At 37.0% G+C, this 14,380-nt stretch overlaps 1 protein-coding gene across 7 annotated transcripts in view; it reads left to right on the top strand.

The window, feature by feature from the left end:
- Hydr2 (abhydrolase domain-containing protein 2) overlaps positions 1–14,380 on the top strand; it is a 49,770-nt gene that overhangs the window by 13,979 nt on the left and 21,411 nt on the right. The gene's annotated exons all lie outside the window — the stretch shown is intronic.

A 14,380-nucleotide genomic window follows, 5' to 3' on the forward strand; every position in this document is an offset into this window, starting at 1 on the left:
TCCGACAAATGTCAAATCCCCCATCAAAATATGCGAGGGACTAGTTTGCGTTCAAACAAACGGACAGACGGACTCGTCCCCTGTTCATTTTGGTATACTTATTGGTGGGTCTAACGGAAACATATACATAAAAAATGATCTGGAGCCTTGAAAATGAAAAAAATCGATTTCGACCAAATTTTTTTTAAACTGTTAATGCCAACGTTTTTATCGCATAATTTTAAGTGGGATAGGAACTATGAGACAAATTCGTTTTCATCGGCAACACTTCTGCACGTTTCTGAAGAAACCCTTAAAAAAAATGGCGAAAAAAAAATTTTTTTCACCAAAACACTTGAAAAACCAAAAAATATTTTTTTTTTTTCAAAAAACTGTTATCGCCAAAGTTTTTAGCGGACAATTTTGAGTCGGACAGGGTATACATGAAAATTTTAAAATCAAATGAAAATTTTTTAAGTAGGTCATGAAAAAAAAACTTAAAAATCAAAGAAAAAAAGTCAAAAAACTCAAATTTTGCAGGCTCGAAAATTTTTTGGGTAAGCTTAGTGGAACTTTTTTTCCTGAGCCCAAAACCAATCGAAAAATCGATGGCGCGATATATGTAGGTTAATAAATCGACCCGCTTAATGTCTACGGTAGAGCTATACGCCGCCGCCGCCGCCGATTTTCGTAGTTTTTCGCACGCCGGCGCCGGTTGTCGAAAATATCGGCGCGGCGGCGCCGGCGGCGGCGGCATTCGGCGCCTCACTATGTTTTCTACTCGTTTAAGAGTTAAGGGTTATCAACGGATGCCCATCACTGCCAGTTATAAGAATCCAATTGCGAAATTTAACTCTTTCCACTCATTCAAAAGTTATTTAAAAAACAGTCGCTTTCAATGCCAGCTTAACATGGATTTTGAATCACCCAATTCACCAAGTTATTTAAACATAGCACTAAAAGAAACTTTATATAAAAAATTTAAATACTTTGCATAATTTTTTGAAAAAACTAGTAAAGAACAATGAGTTCAAATAAAATGACCCAAGTCGAACATGTTTTCAAATTGTCCTCAAGTTCTTAAAAAAACAAGTTGCCCGAAAAAGGTGGCGATTTAAAAAAAAATTCTATACGCAGATTGGATGAAAGAATAAGCGAAATCAAAATGCAAAATCTTTTAGTTGGTTCCAGGGGTTTAAATACTCCTTTGAAATCATTCTCAGTTCATACTTAAGTTGATGATATATGCACGTATTATGAGAAGGGTTTGAAAAATCACTTTATTTGCTTAACTATAAAATAGCGTCTGAAATGTTATTTTTGATTTTCACGCTTCATCATTCAACACCCAAGTCTCCCGGTTTGACATTTCCTAAATATGGCGGCCATATCCCCAAGTAGTCCCTTGGAGTGAATCATATTGATTATAGCCTATCAACCAAGCTTAAATATCACCTACACGTTTCGGCTTCTGTTACAAATGTGTATACATATTAACCAGGTGAGGCTTTGTCCTTCGCAAGAACACTGAAATTGGTGAAGCAAAAGCTTTTCCAAGACAGTCGAACAAATGACCGTGTGTGCTACTACCCTAACGTAGTGGACAGTCGAACTAGGCTGAAACTGAAGCTACGCGGTTATTTACAATGAATTCTTGTATAAAAAGGCATGAAAACATCAGTTTGGACTGAGCCTAACATTGTATGAATGTATGTACATATGTATTTATTTGAAAATTTGTTCCTAGCACAACAATTTTGACAAATTAAATTATGAAATTCGTATGTAAAACCACCCCCTGATTTCGAAAATCGAGTTAATTTTTGATTCTATGGTACCGTTTTTGAGATATTTGCAATTTACCGTTATTCGAAAAAACCAAACAGATGGCTCCCTTTAATTACGTATATCTTACGAACGGGTCAAGCAATTGCAAAAAAGTTTACAGAATCGGAAAGATAATAAAATTTGCTATAAACTCATTATACATTGTTTTTTGCTGACCCAGATAGTTTTCGAGATATTAGCTTATCATTTCAGATCTTTGTTTTTTTTATGAAAAAATATGAAAAAAATTACTTTTTGCGAGGGCAGCATTCCAAAACGACAACTTTTTATCCAGATATTTTTTCTTTACGTAAAGCTCTGTTTAATTAGAAAAAAGATAAGCTATTATCGAAGAAAATCGATGCAAAACTGCGTAAGTTATAAGCGATCAAATAAAAATACCCAGGTTGCGCAATTTCAACGTATACCTCAAAACGTATGTATGGTATAAAGAAGAGTGAAATATCTAGCTATGCTCTGTTTCTATTTAGTTAAAAGTTCAATTTATGAACGAAATTACCCATATTTTTAACTTTTTTTTTAAATTTATTTATGTTTATACTATATTCTAACAATCTTTATTTGATTTTACTATGTAGTCGAAATAATTATGTGTTCTACTTTGACGCTTATTCAGTTTCGGATCGGTTTCTCTTATGAGAAACCAGCAGTAATCACCCATCATTGCGACGTCCCAGAATCCTTGATATCGATTCTCAATTAATTTCATTTGCTGATTAAACCTTTCGCCATGTTCGTCACTTCCGTCGCCAAGATTTGCCGGAAAAAAGCTCAAATGTGAGTGCAGAAAGCGAATTTTTAAGGACATATTTACGCCTGGAAAGAAAATATTAGTTAGGTAAACAAGTTATAGAATTTTGGGAAACTAATTTTAATAAGCCTTTAAGCCATTTTCGCATAATTATTGATTAAGTCGTTCACTATCTGCTCGTAGTTAGGGCTTTTGTGTCTACTGAGAAAAGAAGCAACGAACTTTTCAAAGGTTTCCCACGCTGCTGCCTCAACTGATGAGAGTAGTCTTTTGAATTGATTATTGTTGATCAACTTTTTTATTTGTGGTCCAACAAAAATACCTTCCTTTATCTTGGCTTGAGAAATATCTGGAAAAATTGTTTTCAAATAGTCGAATGCTCCGCCTTCTTTGTCCAAAGCCTTAACAAAATTTTTAATGACACCGAGCTTGATGTGTAAGGGTGGAAGTATGATTTTCTCTTTCTTGACAAGAGGGGTGTATTTGATGTTATCCACACCAACGGTAAACTCGACTCTTTCCGGCCAATCCTTTCTGACGTAGTGGTCCTTACGAGCTCGGCTATCCCACTTGCAAAGGAAGCAGCAGTGCTTGGTGTAGCCACTTTGTAGATCGCATAGCATTGCAACGACTTTGAGATCAGAACATATTTTCCAATCATGCTCTTCATATTTGATGAATTTGAGTAGTTTTTGCATTTCCTCGTAGGTTTCCTTTGTATTTACTGCATGTACGGTCGGGATAGAAGGCTGTTTGTTACCAATATGCAATAATACAGCCTTCAAACTCAGTTTATTGCTGTCTATGAACAATCGCCAGTCTTTTGAATCATATGTTTGACCAAACTCTTTGAATAAACCAGGAATGTCGTTGCAGTAGCATATACTGTCTTTCTTGGTATAGTGTTTGGAAAATGGTTCGTGACGAGTTCTACAATATATCACCTTAACATCGGATGACACAAATTTAAATTGTTGCATACGAGAAGTGTAGATCTCGGCCTTTTCCTTGGATAGTTCCAAATCTCTTATCCAATCATTAAGTTGTGCTTGTGACAGAACGTTTCTCTCGTTTCCCATGCGAAATTCAGTACAACTTGATTCCCCGCACTCAGATATTACTGTTGACAATGGAACTGGATCCGCAACTGCCGTTGAATGTAGTACTGGTAATGTCACTGTAGATACGCTGGCATAGGTTACTCTTCTTGATCTTCCAACGCCAAATACTTTTGTTTGACAAATATAACACTCTATTGAATGGCAAGTAGGTTCTCTCCATATCATTGCTGTATCAAATTTTATTTGTTGTCCTGATTCCGACTGAATCAGTTCTACTCGACACGATGTACACAAAGTGTTTGGTGTCCATGGTTTTTCAGCATTTTTAGGCTCAATGCCAAAATACTTGGAGTATAAAGTTTTCATATGATCTGAGAACACTCATCGTCGTCTTATGATAGTATATTGGCCACACATGAAACAGAACATATCTGGATCGTTATTACACACAAATTCTCGCGTCCTTTTACTCATTTTATTTTTTTTAATAAACCACGGTTTTGAAATTTGACTTATGAACTGAACTATCTCCGGCGAGCCTTGCAGATGTTTTGAGGTTTCAAGGCGCATTAACTCATATTTATACTCGGAACAAAAATAAAATTGAAAAAATCAAATCTTACCTAGACAGAAAGGTTCCTTTTTATACGAAGCTGGGAAAAGTAAAATACTACCTGCTTTAGATGTAGGCTTTAAAAATTTTCTGTCTTATAATTTGAAAATCTACCTGCATACTTACCCATAACTGACGGAAATACATGTTTATAACTACATGCCTACAGCAAGTTTCGAATCCAACCACTCTTCCTTTCGATGCAACCACTCTACCTACTATAAAACAATTCGAGTATTAAAAGTACTATTTGATTTATTTAAAGGAAAAGTATTATCATTGTTATGGTGTTATTCGTTTATCAGGATAATATCCCATTTGCACTTTATACCTTTAATATATGTATGTATACATACATTGAAGTTGCGCAACCTGGGTATTTTTATTTGATCGCTTATAACTTACGTATTTTTGCATCGATTTTCTTCGATGATAGCTTATCTTTTTTCTAATTAAACAGAGCTTTACGTAAAGAAAAAATATCTGTATAAAAAGTTGTGGTTTTGGAATGCTGCCCTCGCAAAAAGTAATTTTTTCATATTTTTTCATAAAAAAAAAACAAAAATCTGAAATGATAAGCTAATATCTCGAAAAATATCTCGTTGAGCAAAAAATAATGTATGATGTGTTTATAGCAAATTTTATCGTCTATCCGATTCTTTAAACTTTTTTGCAATTGCTTTACCCGTTCGTGAGATATACGTAATTAAAGGGAGCCATCTTTTTGGTTTTTTCGAATAACGGTAAATTGCAAATATCTCAAAAACGGTACCATAGAATCAAAAATGAACGAAATTTTCGAAATCAGGGGTCATTTTACATACGAATTTCATAATGGCGTTTCTGGTAAAGAGAAAAAGTTGAAATTCGTGGTCCAGTGTTATTTAACAGTGCTAGTCATGAATAGCATGAACTATAAAAATTGAACATTTATAATAATAATAAATTAGATGAATCAAATTAAATTAAATATAACGGACAATAGTGAAATATTTATGTATGTAAATGTAAATCTTAAAACTAAAGAAAAGTAGTTAATAAATATTAAAAGACAGCAGTAGTGATGGTAACCTTTGGCTGGTTATAGATTGAATAGTATTTAACAAATAAAGAAAGAAGACACAGAGAAAGGAAAAGGACTTAGAAATGAACATTTTAACAACAACAATTTGAGATCCAGTTTAAGAGTCGTTAAAAATTGATGTTAGCTCTTTTCTGAAGTGCAGAGCATTACTTAAGAGTCGAAGACTTGTAGGTAGCGAGTTCCAAAGACGTATTGCAGTAACAAAGAATTGTCGCTCAGAGGTTAGCGAGCGGTATCTGATGTGCTTAAGAAGAAGCACCGATCTTGATGATTGCAGAAAAATAAGCTTACGATATAGATAGTCAGGTTCCTTCGTGTGTATCAATTTATGGAGGTAGGACAGTGTTTTGACTTTTAAAAGATTTTCGAAAGAAATGTTAAGCAACCTTTCAGCATGTTGAGATACGTGGTCAAATCTTTTCAACCCATAAACATATCTAGCAATGTTGTTGTAAGCAACATTTAGTTTGTTCTTGCACAGATAGTCACATGAGTAAATCACACAACCATGGAGTAGCGTAGGTATTAAGTACGCTTTAGCCAGAAGTAGTCTTATGTGCAAAGGCGTGAAATACTGTGTTAACCATAGTGTACTTAAAATCGGTCGACTTTCATTCTTAAATATCGTTTTGATTTAGCAAATTTTGGTCCACATTTAAAAAAAATTCATCCAGGGCCTTTAAAAATGTATTATGTAGGATTATATTATTTTCACCTTTAAGTTACGCAATGATATCCACTTGAACTTCTTATGATTTCGAGGGCGGCATCCTTGGGCGAATAGTTACTCCCTAATGTTTTAAGGTGTTTCTCTGGTAGTGCTCGGCAGCATAAATAAATAAATGTAAGGCGCGATAACCTCCGAAGAGATTTTAGGCCATTTTGCGTTGTGCTCCTTTAAATTTGTCTTACAAATTGTTTTATGCCGACTCCGAACGGCATCTGATTTGCCCGGCTCGTAAACCCACGATCTTCGGTGTGGTAGGAGGAGCACGCTCAGCAGCATAGCGGGCAAACAAAATCAATTAGAAAGTCTTCGGTGTTACACCTAGAGCTTCTAGGAAAGTGACGTCGACGAAGGTATGAGTTCGAAGTCGCAGTCCTATAACTTCTGTGCTGGCATGTGGTGTGAGGGCCAGGCGGCGGGGTAGCGACTAGTGGTGGGGAGGATTGCTACTGTTCGCACATCGGGAATTATAGCTCTTCAAACAACCAGCGTTGGTGCTAATCGTTAAAACTGTGCCACGAGAGTCATGAGTATTAAAAGACCATTAATAGCAACCGTAAGTCGCCTTTGTGCGTGACCAGCAAGGGGTCACAAATAATTTAAAGAAATCGTTTCTACATCGAGTATTAAGTGTTAGACCAGAACATCTCCTTCGGTGAAACTACGCTTTGTACGGAACATACAGACAAAAGTGTGATCATTTTAAGTACTTAAATTTTTTCGGCCTACGCAGCAGTACCAGTCCCTTAGACCAGAGTTAGGTTCGAAGCCTCCCTGGAGTAAATGAATGCAGGACAGTCTCTCCGCAAGGAGCTGAATGATCCGCGAGACTTTGAGGCAAACTCCCGGACCTTTCCGAAATGGCCAAAACGTTGATTTCCTTATACATGCAAACAAAACCTTTCCTAAATATTATTTTTTAAATAGAAAAATCAAGCTTTTTAAAGTAAAAACACCGGCGTAAGCCGTCGCGCCGCCCACACCGCCGCCGCCGGTATATAATAGTGCCTACAGCGCCGCCGCCGGTATACTTATCGGCGTAAACCTCTAGTCTACGGATAGGCTTATCCTCGAGGAGTATCCTCAGCCAGGCAGCCTTGCGTGCCTTGCAATCTTACAGAACTACTTTAGGGACATGAAACAAGCAGACTACATAGCCAAGTAGGTGCTGTAGCATTATTCTATAGTCAAGAGCGTTTATGTGTACTCACAAAGGCACATACTAGGGAAACCATAAGATACTGTGAAATAAAGCAGTTCAGACAAAACTGGATTGAATGCAGAGGCCAAATTGTTTTTACACTTATCAACGAGAGTATCAGCCAACTCCTTAATTTAAACAATGAGGACTTACGAACTCTCCCTGGGTACTATACGGGGCACTGTACGGGACACTGTAGTCTACGATTAAATCTATCCGATACACAAATCTGTCGCTATTGTGAGCTGGAGGATGGAACGCCGGTTCACATCCTATGCGAATGCATCTCTCCGGCAAGGCAGAGACTCTCCTAACTAGGTCGCGCGACTCTTTAATATCTTCGTGACTGGAAGACATATAACTAACTCTCACGCATATTTATATGGAGGTGTGTGGTTTATTTAGCAGAGGAATTATGATCTTGATTTATTGGCTATCAACTTACCGGTTTCCACTGTCAACAAGTCCTATGAAATGCGGTTGATTGATACAACTAACACAAAAAAAAAAAAAAAAAAAATAATATAAATGTAAGGCGCGATAACCTCCGAAGAGATCTAAGGCCGAGCTTCTCTTCCAATTTGCGTCCGTGCTCCTCTTGACCTACATCCGAACTACTCCGAACGGCATCTGCAGATGTGTTTTCACTGAGAGCTTTTTATGGCAGAAATACACCCGGAGCGCTTGCCAAACACTGCCGAGGGGCGACCCCGCTTAGAAAAATTTTCTTCCGGGATGTGAACCCAGGGCATACGGTGTGGTAGGCGGAGCACGCTACCATCACACCATAGGATAGGTTAGGTGGTAGCTGCCCTGATAAGGATAGCTCACTTGGACAACACGAAGGTCCGTTGTGATACCACATACACCAAAAATAACGGTGACTTAGATCTAGCTACTTAGAGAATCGTTGGGTAGCAACGATAAAGCTCCGAATGATACCGATCTCAACTTTGGATATATCCTCGGGAGATCCAAGTGAGTCGCGACCGAAGTACTTTCGCCTAGTTCTGGCAAAAGCTGGACAATCAAGCATAAAGTGATTTGGTGATTCCACATCATCATCCTCCATACAGCTGCAGCATGGTGGCCGCCGAAACACAAACAACAACTTAGTTAATAATTGTGTTTTTTCTTTTTATACTCAGCGTACTTTGCACACAGAGTATATTAACCTTGATTGGATAACGGTTGGTTGTAAAGATATAAAGGAATCGAGATAGACTTCTATATATCAAAATCATCAGTATCGAAAAAAAATTTGATTGAGCCATGTCCGTCCGTCCGTTCGCACCATAACTTGAGTAAATATTGAGATATCCACCAAATTTGGTACACGAGCTTATCTGGACCCAGAAAAGATTGTTATGGAAAATGAGCGAAATTGGATTATAACCACGCCCACTTTTTATATATATAACATTTTGGAAAGCACAAAAAACTTGATTATTTAGAAAATAATACACCTAGATAGTTGAAATTTGACATGTGGACTGATATTGAGGCTCTTGATAAAAATTAGAAAAAAAAAAATGTTCAAAATGGGCGTGCCACTTGTGATAAATTAAATTTTACAAATATTATTAATCATAAATCAAAAATCGTTAAACCTATCGTAACAAAATTCGGCAGAGAGGTTGCCTTTACTATAAGGAATGCTTTGAAGAAAAATTAACGAAATCGGTTAAGGACCACGCCCACTTTTATATAAACGATTTTTTAAAGGGTCGTGGACGAATAAAATAAGCTATATCTTTGCATAAAAGAGCTTTATATCAATGGTATTTCATTTCCCAAGTGGATTTATTACAGTAAATAGGAAAAACTTCAAATTGCAAAAAATGGGCTGGGCACCGCTCCATAACTCGAAAAAAAATTAACGGATCGTAATGAAATTGTGTACACATGTTTTCCTTATAGCATAAAATATTTCTAGTAAAAATGGACGTGATCGGTTAAAGACCACGCCCACTTTTATATAAAACAAGTTTAAAAAGGTCGAAGACTAGAATAATAAGCTATAACTTAGCAAAAAATAGTTTTATATCAATCATATTTCACTTATCCATTTTTATTGTAAGAGGAAATAGGGAGACATTTTTTTTAAATGGGCGGTGCCACGTGTTATGTAGAAAAGTAATTTATCTGAAATGAAATGTACAATTGAAGCTCACGCTGAGTATATAATGTTCAGTTACACCCGAACTTAGACACCCTTACTTGTTTTAAATAAATACAAATTATTTAAATTGACTGCATTATTTTCCGAAGCTTTGCATGTTGTACTTGTATTCATACAATCATACACCCCGTTTTGTCTGCTGCGTTTTTCATTGATTAGCGAAATTACCTGTTTTGATTTGAACGAAGCTTATTCTTTTGTTTTTGTGACGTGATTAATTCTCATTACAAAAAACAAATTGTTGATCGCATCGTTTTTTTTGCTTTTTTTTCAAAAAGGTATCGCTTCTAGTATAAAATGACATAATTTGCAATTGCCGGCAAATACTGAATAAGTATGAGCTGCTTAATAAATAGGCGGTAGGTCAACAAGTATTCATATGTTTAGATGTAATCGTGTAAATATGTATCCTGAAGTGAAACCAACTAAGTGAATTACCTTGTAACTAGTATCAATATCAAGGCAGATTTGCACACCGGTAAAATTTTGAACCTAAGCTGCAACTTTTTTTTACTTCTGTAGAGTACCCGGCAATGGTTTGCCTACTATTGAAAAGTGAACCGCGCTCCCTATCTCAATCCCTTTCTTCTACTTTATCCTTTATTTATTTCAGCTAAGTAGAGCTCACAGAGTATATTAATTTTGTTCGCATAATGGTAATCCGTAACGGCATAAACTAATCGCGATAGATATAGACGTCTATATATCAAAATGATCTAGGCGAAAAAAGAAATTCATTTAGCCATGTCCGTCCGTCCGTCCGTCCGTAAACACGATAACTTGAGTAAATTTGGAGGTATCTTAATGAAATTTGGTATATAAGTTCCTGGGCACTCATCATAGATCGCTATTTAAAATGAACGAAATCGGATTATAACTAACCACGCCCACTTTTTCGATATCGAAAATTTCGAAAATCCGAAAATGCGTGATAATTCATTACCAAAGACGGATAAAGCGATGAAACTTGGTAGATGGGTTGACCTTATGACGCAGAATAGAAAATTAGTAAAATTTTGGACAATGGGCGTGGCACCGCCCACTTTTAAAAGAAGGTAATTTAAAAGTTTTGCAAGCTGTAATTTGCCAGTCGTTGAAGACATCATGATGAAATTTGGCAGGAACGTCACTCCTATTACTATATATGTGCTAAATAAAAATTAGCAAAATCGGATGAAGAACACGACCACTTTAAAAAAAGAAATTTTTTTTAAAGTCAAATTTTAACAAAAAATTTAATATCTTTACAGTATATAAGTAAATAATGTCAACATTGAACTCCAGTAATGATATGGTGCAACAAAATACAAAAATTAAAGAAAGTTTCAAAATGAGCGTGGCTCCGCCATTTTTCATTTAATTTGGTAGGGGCATAGATTCTATGACGATAACTATTTTCTGTGAAAATCGGCGAAATCGGTTGAAGCCACGCCCAGGTTTTATACACAGTCGACCGTTTGTCCTTCCGCTCGGCCGTTAATACGATAACTTGAGCAAAAATCGATACATACTTAGTTCACGTACTTATCTGAACTTACTTTACCTTGGTATAAAAATGGCCGAAATCCGACTATGACCACGCCCACTTTTTCGATATCGAAAATTACGAAAAAAGGGATGAAACATGGTAATTGGATTGGTTTATTGTCGCAAAATATAACTTTAGAAAAAACTTTGTAAAATGGGTGTAACACCTACCATATTAAGTAGAAGAAAATGAAAAAGTTCTACAGGGCGAAATCAAAAGCCCTTGGGATCTTGGCAGGAATACTGTTCGTGGTATTACATACATAAATAAATTAGCGGTACCAGACAGATGATGTTCTGGGTCACCCTGGTCCACATTTTGGTCGATATCTTGAAACGCCTTCACATATACAACTAAGGGCCACTCCCTTTTAAAACCCTCATTAATACTTTTAATTTCATACCCATATCGTACAAACAAATTATAGAGTCACCCCTTGTACACCTTTATGGCGATATCTCGAAAAGGCGTCCACCCATAGAACTAAGGCCCACTCCCTTTTAAATAATCATTAACACCTTTCATTTGATACCCATATCGTACAAACGCATTCTAGAGTCACCCCTGGTCGACCTTAATGGCGATATCTCGAAAAGGCGTCCACCTATAGAACTAAGGCCCACTCCCTTTTAAAATACTCAACACCTTTCATTTGATACCCATATCGTACAAACAAATTCTAGAGACACCACTGGTCCACCTTTATGGCGATATCTCGAAAAGGCGTCCACCTATAGAACTAAGGTCCATTCCCTTTTAAAATGCTCATTAACACCTTTCATTTGATTCCCATATCGTACAAACACTTTCTAGAGTCAACGCTGGACCACCTTTATGGAGATATCTCGAAACGGCGTCCACCTATAGAACTAGGGATCACTCCCTTTTAAAATACTCATTACGACCTTTCATTTGATACCCATATCGAACAAACACATTCTAGAGTCACCTCTGGTCCACCTTTATTGCGATATCCCGAAATAGCGTCCACCTATAGAACTATGACCCACTCCTTTTAAAATACTCTTTAATACCTTCCATTTGATACCCTTGTCATACAAACACATTCCAGGGTTACCCTAGGTTCATTCTCCTACATAGTGATTTTCCCTTATTTTGTCTCAAAAGCTCTAAGCTGAGTATGTAATGTTCGGTTACACCCGAACTTAGCCTTCCTTACTTGTTGTTTTTTTTTTTTGTAACGTGATTCATTATCATTACAAAAAACAAATTGGTGATCGCATCGATTTTTTTTTTGCTATTTTTTTTTTCAAAATAGTATCGGTTCTAGTATAAAATTACATAATTTGCAATTGCCGGCAAATAATGAATAAATATGAGGTACTTAATAAATAGGCGGTATGTCAACAGGTATTCATATGTTTAGATGTAGTCATATAAATATGTACCCTGAAGTGAAACCAACTAAGTGAATTACCTTGTAACTAGTATCAATATCAAGGCAGATTTGCACACGTTTAAAATTTTGAGACTAGCTGCACCTTTTTTATACTTTTCTAGAGTACCCTGCAGACTTTGGTCTGTCCGAAAATTGTTTGCCTACTATTCACTGAAAGAAAAAGACTGGTAAAATCAACCGAAATACGGGTCAATTCAACCAAAATTTCTATCTGGCGACACCGCTTAGGAAAATTTTCTTCTAATTGAAAAACCTTATTTCTAAAATTTTTATGTTGCTTTGCCCGGATGTGAACCCAGGGTCTTCGGTGTGGAGGGCGGAGCACGCTACCATCACACCACGGCGGCCGCCATCTGCATACATATAGTACACAGCATACATAAGTACAAAGTAGAGAGCGCATTGAGCGTAAAATTCTCTTTGAAATTTGCTCATGTGTTGAACTGTTGATCGCTGTTGAAATGACCAGTGAGATCAGTTGGGTTAACAAAAAAATCAGTTAGATTGATTAGGAATCTGTAAATTTTACAGAATTTTCTTAAATTAAGAGCGAAAATTTCTCTTCTGTTGAAATGATTAAACTAATTTGTTCGCTTCACAAAGAACTCGGTCGAATTAACCATAATTCGATCAATTTCACCGAATCTCCGTTAAGTCAAGAACAACAGAACCGATTTGTTGATTTTACCAGCACCATTTCTTTCAGTGTTGAAAAGTGAGCCGCGCTCTCTATCTCAATCCCGTTATTCTACTTTGTCCTTTATTTTTCTTCTTATTCTTGTCCCTACCTTGGTCCATTTATCTTCCTTCGACTCCCGTACCTATTCCCACTCCAAATACCGCTCCGACTTAAACTCCCACGCCTACTTCCACTCCCATTCCCACCCATACTCCTATTAACACTACCGCTTTCTCTTCCCCACTCACTTCAATTTCCTTACATATGGCATCACCAATCAAGTATGGAATACCTACAATTTTTGAAATGGCTTTAATTTTTTATATAAGACTAACAGACCCGGCAGACGTTGCTCTGCCCTACCTTTGCTCTATCTGCATAACTTTTAATCAGTTTTTACCTCTTACTCTTCCTTCCCCCTCTCTCCCCCGTTTCCTTATTTTTTTCTTCACTCTTCCCTCTGCCTTTCTCTTTTTCTGCGTCTCTTTTCCCTCCGTCTTCTCTCTCACTTCTTTTCCGCTGCTTCTATCCATATCTCTCTATCTTCGTCTAACTCTATGTCTTTCTCGTTCCTATTTTTTCCATTTTCTCTAATTCTTATTGTTATTTTCCATCCCAGCCCCACCCCAGTTGTAGTCCCAAATTGTTCGAATATATCGGTCGCTGCTCCACTTCCCGAAAAGATACTTAACAGGACCGCTATCCTATCTTTGAAGTTGGATTAAATTGCACACGGTGCGGGAATTTGATTGAAATCGGTTAAGTAGCTTAGGAGTCCATCGCAGAGAAACAACTTCACACGAAATTTATATATATATTAAGTTATAATAGATAATTGAGACGTTCTACTGTCATACTGTAGCTTTTGTAAAGAAAAGGGGCGCCTAAATCAATTTTTGTGATCCCTGTTTTTTCTCAGTATCTTCCCCTTTCTCTTTCTATTTTTTTCTCTTCCACTCTTACTTTATTTCTCTGCCGACCTTGTTATCAGGTCTACAGGTGGGATGTGTTATCTTCATGCAAATTAAAATGCAGCCTTTGCATCTTGCGGCCGTGGTGTATGGTAGCGTGCCCCGCCTACCACACCGTATGCCCTGGGTTCACACCCGGGCAAAGCAACATCAAAATTTTAGAAATAAGGTTTTTTAATTACAAGAAAATTTTTCTAAGCGGGGTCGCCCTTCGGCATTGTTTGGCAAGCGCTCCGGGTGTATTTCTGCCATGAAAAGCTCTCAGTGAAAACACATCTGCCTTGCAGATGCCGTTCGGAGTCGGCATAAAACATGTAGGTCCCGTCCGGCCAATTT

This window comes from Eurosta solidaginis, chromosome 2, assembly GCF_040869045.1.
Source record: "Eurosta solidaginis isolate ZX-2024a chromosome 2, ASM4086904v1, whole genome shotgun sequence".
Taxonomy (NCBI): domain Eukaryota; kingdom Metazoa; phylum Arthropoda; class Insecta; order Diptera; family Tephritidae; genus Eurosta; species Eurosta solidaginis.